Consider the following 10,156-nt stretch of genomic DNA (forward strand, 5'->3'; position numbering starts at 1 on the left):
CCCTTTACCTTACTTCTCAATCGAAGGCGGCAAGACAAAAAGACTCTCTAGAGGGGCCGAGTGAACCCTTTTTTGGGGGACCGGGTATCCTAAAACGAGACGGGAAAGGGTTTAGGGTTTGATTAGGCGGACCTCTACCACGGATCCCCCTAATAAAACCCTAAACCCTTTCCCTTGCTTCTCATTTGAAGGCGGCAAGACAAAAAGACACCCTAGAGGGGCCGAGTGAACCCTTTTTTGGGGGGGTCGGGTATCCTAAAACGAGACGAGAAAGGGTTTAGGGTTTGATTGGGCGGACCGCTACCGCAGATCCCCCTAATAAAACCATAAACCCTTTTCCTTACTTGTGACACCCTCACTTATCGCGGAAAAGTAAACACGTAATTCTACAGAAAAACTGACAGGATATGTTTGTAATAGGTTCAATTGGGTAAAAACCTGTAATTTTTAAAACCTGAACCTGTTATAAAGATATCCAAAAGGGAAGGTGTCAAACATGCAAGGTCCAAAATAAATCTCAAGAATGAAACATCGCTAAAGTCGCGAAAAGAAAGTTATACAAACCAAATATGAGAAAGGGAGACATATGTCCCTAAAATGTATGTGACATAAAAAGGGTTTAAGAGTCACAATGAAATAAAACCAGTCTAGGTCCCAAGGTTACTTTGCTCGCTAGCTCGTCCATGTACCCCATATATGCATCACCTACCTGTCATTCGCATTTTATACAAATACGAAAGCCACAGTCAGTGGGGAGTAACTCCGAGTTCTCCCAGCCACGAAATGTCATAATTAATATAACATGTAAACATAAGAATATGAATATGAACAACACATAGCCTTAGCATATAAATGCTAGACAATCGTGCTTATCATGTGAACAACAATATATCAACACATAGTCCTAGCATGTGAATACTAGACCGACTCATACTACACTATCATGTGAATCACATAACATCCAGGAATCCAAACTCTATCAACCATAGCCGGCTTGCATCTCACCTTCTATGATTCATAGAATCACCATACAAGAAAGGGCAATATATCAAAGACAGGCATAAGTTCTTAGTACGGTCAATAGTCACTTTGTAACTCGAGTCTATACCACGAGGTAGGGAAGGTAATGGAACCGGTATCTTGGCTCAGCGGTTACTATTAAGAAAACATGGCCAAGAGACAACACAACCCTAGCCTAAAATCTGCGCAGACCTAGACATGCGGATACACACCACCGCACCCAAGACCCACAACTTTTTTTAAAACAAAGTGAAGTGAGTACCCTAAGGACACCACCGAAGGGTTGGCTAGTACTTAAGTTGACCCCATACTATCAAAATAAGTACCTGAGGTCATGCCCCAACTTGGATAAACATCCACTAGTCAGGAACACAAAGGCTATCAAGCAGTGAACATATACTCGTCAAAGACTATAAAGACCTATCTATGATGGAGGCCGAAATACTCACCTAGGACCTAGTCCCAGCTAGTCCCAGCTTGAATATTTTAGCCCACACCACACATAACTCACCACACAAGTGAAGTAAGACACCCACTTAACCTTAAGAGGGCCAAAAGTCCTACTTATCAATATAAATTCTAGCATTCTATCATGTGAAAGGCTTATAATGTCTAATTACAGCATACAATCCCAACAGAATCCTCAATAAGTATTCAATACTAATTTCTAATTCCAACAATAGTAACCATATTAAAGGCTTCAGGGAAACTAGGGCCATTTCTACAATACAAGACACTATTAAATTCAATAAGCTATACATGTGAACTAAAGCTTGATAAATGGCCTAAAACAAGAAAAAGGCCGATTATCTAATTCATTCAACCGAATTTTTACCCGCAACCCCACCTGCGACAGTGCACGGGTCAAATTGCGGCGACCAATCTCTCGATTAATCGACATCGCATCGATCAAAGGGACTAAGGCTCGATTTTTTCGCACAATCAACAAAACATTACAATTATCACTATAAAATTCATTTTGAGCCTATTAATTACCATTTCATTTTATAACTATCCTAACATGTGATAATTATCAATCACCTAAACACTTATCGAACAACAAACACAACATCAACTACTAATGTGACATTAGTTCGTCGAGTAACTCGGAATAGTTACCTTAAGCTAGCAAAGAGACAAGCAATAAACTTGAGAAAGCTTCTAAAACCCAAAATTACTCTTCATCTTCAACCACATATGAGTCACCTAAAATAATTATGTGAAAGGACGATATTAACGAATTATCGTTATATAAAATATGAGACGGAAATATAATTATTTCAAAAGAACTAAACTAGGCGCCTAAAGAAATCCATAACCACGACTCAAGGACCGTTTGGGCAGCCCTATTTCCGCCTCAACAGCCACCTATGGCTAAGGCTGCACTCACCCAAGCCACTGCCTAGGCCAGCAGCCACCCCTTGATCCCAAACAACCACCATTATAACCCAAAATCACCAGACCAACCAAATCCATAGGACGGGTTTATAACTTCAAACACAACTCAGCCCGTTGAAAAGAAAACATGTAAACAGCTGGGGAAAGATCAATCGTATACAAAGGGATAGCTGTTTAAGCCAAATTCAATAATACAAGGCGATATCTTTCCGAGCGATAGTAGTAATTCAGTAATTTCTAATATTAAATGCGACACGGAGTAATTTGTTCACTATTCTCAAACCTGGAAGAGTTGGGAGCGTGAGACGTCGACACTTAAATAATTGTTAATACTTATCGACCCATCAAAACAGAGACCGATTCAGGTCCCTTTAACGGCTCCAAAGCCGAGTTCAAAACAATCGAATTTCCCACCCTTAAAATCGTGTTATACCATCACTCTTACGCCCCAAAACAATCCCGAAAGGCACCATTTTATCAAAGAAAAAGCCGACTCAAAACAGTCCACTTTCCGTCTTAAAACAGTCCCAAAACTTACACCCAAATATTCTTAGTCAAGGGTTCCGATATGAAGCTTGGAAAACAACCCACCAAACGCAAGATAATCAACAGCTATTTTGAATATGTACTCCAACATTCATGTGACTATATATGACACTAAATAAACTTATCACCAAATATCACTTTCTGTCAACTTGGGCACTCCATTAAACGAAACTAAGTCCCCTGTCTCGCCATAAAATCGTTTAGGAGTAGAACATATAAAAGCTAGTATTATAAATAACAAATAAACATATAACCCCGAATAATAATAAAAATACTAGGATCGGTAAAATCGTGTTACCTTAAACGCCCCTTATTCTTCGAATAAATGGTCCACAAGGCACGAGCCTCACCCCGGGTCTTCGAATCCTTCATAAAAGGGCAAGAAAACGGAATAAAGAAGCTAAAAGACGACACTTTTATAAGACGGCGAAAGACGAAACCACTACAAAAAGGAGACTTTCTTACCTTAAAAGGAGGAGGAAGGAAAGGGGAAGAGAATGGTACAAAAATTACGGAATTTGGTTGAGAAATGGGCCGGGATCTGAGGTTTGAAGTGACGAAAATGGTGGATGTTGATGTCGTTTTTGGTTGATGAAACAATTGCTATTGTTTTGTTGTTGCTGGTGATACACGCACAAAGGAAGGGGAAAAGAAGGGGGGGTGGGACGTTAGGTAGATAATAATAATAATAATAATAATAATAATAATAATAATAATAATAATAATACACCAGCTAGCTTGCTAGCTACTAATTATACGTACGTTTCTTCGTCGTTAAGTAATTTCGCTCGTTTTAAAACCGCCTCGAGTTAATAAAATCGGTTTTTAGTAAAAGTTTCATAATAAAAAACGGAATTAATAATAAATAAATTTAATGAGTGAAAATAAAATAAACTCAGCTAGTTAACGGAAATAATACGATATCAGCTTGAATCGGAATTATTAGCGATTTTTACTAAATTAGCGGAGTTTAACGAAATTTGATAACTTAGCAAAATAACTCAAAATAGCTAATTGGATGACTTTTCCTGAATCCATTTTGAATCCACTAAGGGACGACTTTCATAAAGGACTCGTAAAAGGAACGGAAATTATTAAATAAATAAACCCGAACTAACTTCAATAAACTCGAACTAACTTTAAATAAACTTATTAATGATTATTAAAATTAACGTATCGAATTATGATGAAATTAATTAATTAGCTAAGCATATATATATATAAATCGTTAAATGATGTAATTAAATTCAAAATAGCAATTAAAAGAATTTTATCCAACTTAATAAAATACGGGGTGTTACATTACTTCTCAATCGAAGGCGGCAAGACAAAAAGACATCCTAGAGGGGCCGAGTGAACCCTTTTTTGGGAAACCGGGTATCCTAAACCGAGACGGGAAAGGGTTTAGGGTATGATTAGGCGGACCGCTACCGCGGATCCCCCTAATCAAACCCTAAACCCTTTCCCTTGCATCTCATTCGAAGGCGGCAAGACAAAAAAACAACCTAGAGGGGCCGAGTGAACCCTTTTTTGGGGGGGCCGGGTATCCTAAAACGGGACAGGAAAGGGATTAGAGTTTGATTAGGCGGACCGTTACCGCGGATCCCCTAATCAAACCCTAAACCCTTTCCCTTGCTTCTCATCTGAAGGCAGCAAGACAAAAAGACACCCTAGAGGGGCCGAGTGAACCCTTTTTTGGGGGGCCGGGTATCCTAAAACGAGACAGGAAAGGGTTTAGGGTTCGATTAGGCGGGCCGCTACCACGGATACCCCTAATCAAACCCTAAACCCTTTACCTTACTTCTCAATCGAAGGCGACAAGACAAAAAGACTCTCTAGAGGGGCCGAGTGAACCCTTTTTTGGGGGACCGGGTATCCTAAAACGAGATGGGAAAGGGTTTAGGGTTTGATTAGGCGGACCTCTACCACGGATCCCCCTAATCAAACCCTAAACCCTTTCCCTTGCTTCTCATTTGAAGGCGGCAAGACAAAAAGACACCCTAGAGGGGCCGAGTGAACCCTTTTTTGGGGGGGTCGGGTATCCTAAAACGAGACGAGAAAGGGTTTAGGGTTTGATTAGGCGGACCGCTACCGCAGATCCCCCTAATAAAACCATAAACCCTTTCCCTTACTTCTCAATCGAAGGCGGCAAGACAAAAAGACATCCTAGAGGGGCCGAGTGAACCCTTTTTTGGGGGACCGGGTATCCTAAACCGAGACGGGAAAGGGTTTAGGGTTTGATTAGGCGGACCGCTACCGCGGATCCCCCCAATCAAACCCTAAACCCTTTCCCTTACATCTCATTCGAAGGCGGCAAGACAAAAAGACACCCTAGAGGGGCCGAGTGAACCCTTTTTTGGGGAACCGGGTATCCGAAAACGAGACGGGAAAGTGTTTAGGGTTTGATTAGGCGGACCGCTACCGCAGACCCCCCTAATCAAACCCTAAACCCTTTCCCTTGCTTCTCATTTGAAGGCGGCAAGACAAAAAGACACCCTAGAGGGGCCAAGTGAACCCTTTTTTGGGGGGTCGGGTATCCTAAAACGAGACGAGAAAGGGTTTAGGGTTTGATTGGGCGGACCGCTACCGCAGATCCTTCTAATAAAACCATAAACCCTTTCCCTTACTTCTCAATCGAAGGCGGCAAGACAAAAAGACATCCTAGAGGGGCCGAGTGAACCCTTTTTTGGGGGACCGGGTATCCTAAACCGAGACGGGAAAGGGTTTAGGGTTTGATTAGGCGGACCGCTACCGCGGATCCCCCTAATCAAACCCTAAACCCTTTCCCTTGCATCTCATTCGAAGGCGGCAAGACAAAAAGACACCTTAGAGGGGCCGAGTGAACCCTTTTTTGGGGGGCCGGGTATCCTAAAACGGGACAGGAAAGGGTTTAGGGTTCGATTAGGCGGGTCGCTACCACGGATACCCCTAATCAAACCCTAAACCCTTTACCTTACTTCTCAATCGAAGGCGGCAAGACAAAAAGACTCTCTAGAGGGGCCGAGTGAACCTTTTTTGGGGGACCGGGTATCCTAGAACGAGACGGGAAAGGGTTTAGGGTTTGATTAGGCGGACCTCTACCACGGATCCCCCTAATAAAACCCTAAACCCTTTCCCTTGCTTCTCATTTGAAGGCGGCAAGACAAAAAGACATCCTAGAGGGGCCGAGTGAACCCTTTTTTGGGGGGACCGGGTATCCTAAAACGAGACGAGAAAGGGTTTAGGGTTTGATTGGGCGGACCGCTACCGCGGATCCCCCTAATCAAACCCTAAACCCTTTCCCTTGCATCTCATTCGAAGGCGGCAACACAAAAAGACATCCTAGAGGGGCCGAGTGAACCCTTTTTTGGGGGACCGGGTATCCTAAAACGGGACAGGAAAGGGTTTAGGGTTCGATTAGGCGGACCGCTACCGCGAATACCCCTAATCAAACCCTAAACCCTTTACCTTACTTCTCAATCGAAGGCGGCAAGACAAAAAGACTCTCTAGAGGGGCCGAGTGAACCTTTTTTTGGGGGACCGGGTATCCTAGAACGAGACGGGAAAGGGTTTAGGGTTTGATTAGGCGGACCTCTACCACGGATCCCCCTAATAAAACCCTAAACCCTTTCCCTTGCTTCTCATCTGAAGGCGGCAAGACAAAAAGACACCCTAGAGGGGCCGAGTGAACCCTTTTTTGGGGGGCCGGGTATCCTAAAACGAGACAGGAAAGGGTTTAGGGTTCGATTAGGCGGGCCGCTACCACGGATACCCCTAATCAAACCCTAAACCCTTTACCTTACTTCTCAATCGAAGGCGGCAAGACAAAAAGACTCTCTAGAGGGGCCGAGTGAACCCTTTTTTGGGGGACCGGGTATCCTAAAACGAGACGGGAAATGGTTTAGGATTTGATTAGGCGGACCTATACCACGGATCCCCCTAATCAAACCCTAAACCCTTTCCCTTGCTTCTCATTCGAAGGCGGCAAGACAAAAAGACACCCTAGAGGGGCCGAGTGAACCCTTTTTTGGGGGGGTCGGGTATCCTAAAACGAGACGAGAAAGGGTTTAGGGTTTGATTAGGCGGACCGCTACCGCAGATCCCCCTAATAAAACCATAAACCCTTTCCCTTACTTCTCAATCGAAGGCGGCAAGACAAAAAGACATCCTAGAGGGGCCGAGTGAACCCTTTTTTGGGGGACCGGGTATCCTAAACTGAGACGGGAAAGGGTTTAGGGTTTGATTAGGCGGACCGCTACCGCGGATCCCCCTAATCAAACCCTAAACCCTTTCCCTTACATCTCATTCGAAGGCGGTAAGACAAAAAGACACCCTAGAGGGGCCGAGTGAACCCTTTTTTGGGGAACCGGGTATCCGAAAACGAGACGAGAAAGTGTTTAGGGTTTGATTAGGCGTACCGCTACCGCAGACCCCCCTAATCAAACCCTAAACCCTTTCCCTTGCTTCTCATTTGAAGGCGGCAAGACAAAAAGACACCCTAGAGGGGCCGAGTGAACCCTTTTTTGGGGGGGTCGGGTATCCTAAAACGAGACGAGAAAGGGTTTAGGGTTTGATTAGGCGGACCGCTACCGCAGATCCCCCTAATAAAACCATAAACCCTTTCCCTTACTTCTCAATCGAAGGCGGCAAGACAAAAAGACATCCTAGAGGGGCCGAGTGAACCCTTTTTTGGGGGACCGGGTATCCTAAACTGAGACGGGAAAGGGTTTAGGGTTTGATTAGGCGGACCGCTACCGCGGATCCCCCTAATCAAACCCTAAACCCTTTCCCTTACATCTCATTCGAAGGCGGTAAGACAAAAAGACACCCTAGAGGGGCCGAGTGAACCCTTTTTTGGGGGACCGGGTATCCTAAACCGAGACGGGAAAGGGTTTAGGGTTTGATTAGGCGGACCGCTACCGCGGATCCCCCTAATCAAACCCTAAACCCTTTCCCTTGCATCTCATTCGAAGGCGGCAAGACAAAAAGACACCCTAGAGGGGCCGAGTGAACCCTTTTTTGGGGGGGTCGGGTATCCTAAAACGAGACGAGAAAGGGTTTAGGGTTTGATTAGGCGGACCGCTACCGCAGATCCCCCTAATAAAACCATAAACCCTTTCCCTTACTTCTCAATCGAAGGCGGCAAGACAAAAAGACATCCTAGAGGGGCCGAGTGAAACCTTTTTTGGGGGACCGGGTATCCTAAACTGAGACGGGAAAGGGTTTAGGGTTTGATTAGGCGGACCGCTACCGCGGATCCCCCTAATCAAACCCTAAACCCTTTCCCTTACATCTCATTCGAAGGCGGTAAGACAAAAAGACACCCTAGAGGGGCCGAGTGAACCCTTTTTTGGGGGACCGGGTATCCTAAACCGAGACGGGAAAGGGTTTAGGGTTTGATTAGGCGGACCGCTACCGCGGATCCCCCTAATCAAACCCTAAACCCTTTCCCTTGCATCTCATTCGAAGGCGGCAAGACAAAAAGACACCTTAGAGGGGCCGAGTGAACCCTTTTTTGGGGGGCCGGGTATCCTAAAACGGGACAGGAAAGGGTTTAGGGTTCGATTAGGCGGGCCGCTACCACGGATACCCCTAATCAAACCCTAAACCCTTTACCTTACTTCTCAATCGAAGGCGGAAAGACAAAAAGACTCTCTAGAGGGGCCGAGTGAACCTTTTTTTGGGGGACCGGGTATCCTAGAACGAGACGGGAAATGGTTTAGGGTTTGATTAGGCGGACCTCTACCACGGATCCCCCTAATAAAACCCTAAACCCTTTCCCTTGCTTCTCATTTGAAGGCGGCAAGACAAAAAGACACCCTAGAGGGGCCGAGTGAACCCTTTTTTGGGGGGGTCGGGTATCCTAAAACGAGACGAGAAAGGGTTTAGGGTTTGATTGGGCGGACCGCTACCGCAGATCCCCCTAATAAAATCATAAACCCTTTCCCTTACTTCTCAATCGAAGGCGGCAAGACAAAAAGACATCCTAGAGGGGCCGAGTGAACCCTTTTTCGGGGGACCGGGTATCCTAAACCGAGACGGGAAAGGGTTTAGGGTTTGATTAGGCGGACCGCTACCGCGAATCCCCCTAATCAAACCCTAAACCCTTTCCCTTGCATCTCATTCGAAGGCGGCAAGACAAAAAAACACCCTAGAGGGGCCGATTGAACCCTTTTTTGGGGGGGCCGGGTATCCTAAAACGGGACAGGAAAGGGGTTAGAGTTTGATTAGGCGGACCGATACCGCGGATCCCCTAATCAAACCCTAAACCCTTTCCCTTGCTTCTCATCTGAAGGCGGCAAGACAAAAAGACACCCTAGAGGGGCCGAGTGAACCCTTTTTTGGGGGGCCGGGTATCCTAAAACGAGACAGGAAAGGGTTTAGGGTTCGATTAGGCGGGCCGCTACCACGGATACCCCTAATCAAACCCTAAACCCTTTACCTTACTTCTCAATCGAAGGAGGCAAGACAAAAAGACTCTCTAGAGGGGCCGAGTGAACCCTTTTTTGGGGGACCGGGTATCCTAAAACGAGACGGGAAATGGTTTAGGGTTTGATTAGGCGGACCTATACCACGGATCCCCCTAATCAAACCCTAAACCCTTTCCCTTGCTTCTCATTTGAAGGCGGCAAGACAAAAAGACACCCTAGAGGGGCCGAGTGAACCCTTTTTTGGGGGGGTCGGGTATCCTAAAACGAGACGAGAAAGGGTTTAGGGTTTGATTAGGCGGACCGCTACCGCAGATCCTCCTAATAAAACCATAAACCCTTTCCCTTACTTCTCAATCGAAGGCGGCAAGACAAAAAGACATCCTAGAGGGGCCGAGTGAACCCTTTTTTGGGGGACCGGGTATCCTAAACCGAGACGGGAAAGGGTTTAGGGTTTGATTAGGCGGACCGCTACCGCGGATCCCCCTAATCAAACCCTAAACCCTTTCCCTTGCATCTCATTCGAAGGCGGCAAGACAAAAAGACACCTTAGAGGAGCCGAGTGAACCCTTTTTTGGGGGGCCGGGTATCCTAAAACGGGACAGGAAAGGGTTTAGGGTTCGATTAGGAGGACCGCTACCACGGATACCCCTAATCAAACCCTAAACCCTTTACCTTACTTCTCAATCGAAGGCGGCAAGACAAAAAGACTCTCTAGAGGGGCCGAGTGAACCTTTTTTTGGGGGACCGGGTATCCTAGAACGAGACGGGAAAGGGTTTAGGGT

The 10,156-nt window shown here is 45.7% G+C and overlaps 1 long non-coding RNA gene across 2 annotated transcripts; it reads right to left on the minus strand.

Moving 5' to 3' along the window:
* Positions 1-490: 490 nt before the first annotated feature.
* Positions 491-3,609, minus strand: LOC141615134 (uncharacterized). Of its 2 annotated transcripts, XR_012529649.1 has the most exons (4): positions 3,430-3,609; positions 3,263-3,330; positions 2,140-2,226; positions 491-709 (listed from the first exon to the last, which is right to left on the minus strand). It is a non-coding gene; the product is annotated as an uncharacterized LOC141615134 (long non-coding RNA). The 2 variants fall into 2 exon arrangements; XR_012529650.1 differs by lacking the exon at positions 2,140-2,226.
* Positions 3,610-10,156: the final 6,547 nt, after the last annotated feature.

This window comes from Silene latifolia, chromosome 11 (genome assembly GCF_048544455.1).
Source record: "Silene latifolia isolate original U9 population chromosome 11, ASM4854445v1, whole genome shotgun sequence".
In the NCBI taxonomy this organism is placed as follows: Eukaryota; Viridiplantae; Streptophyta; class Magnoliopsida; order Caryophyllales; family Caryophyllaceae; genus Silene; species Silene latifolia.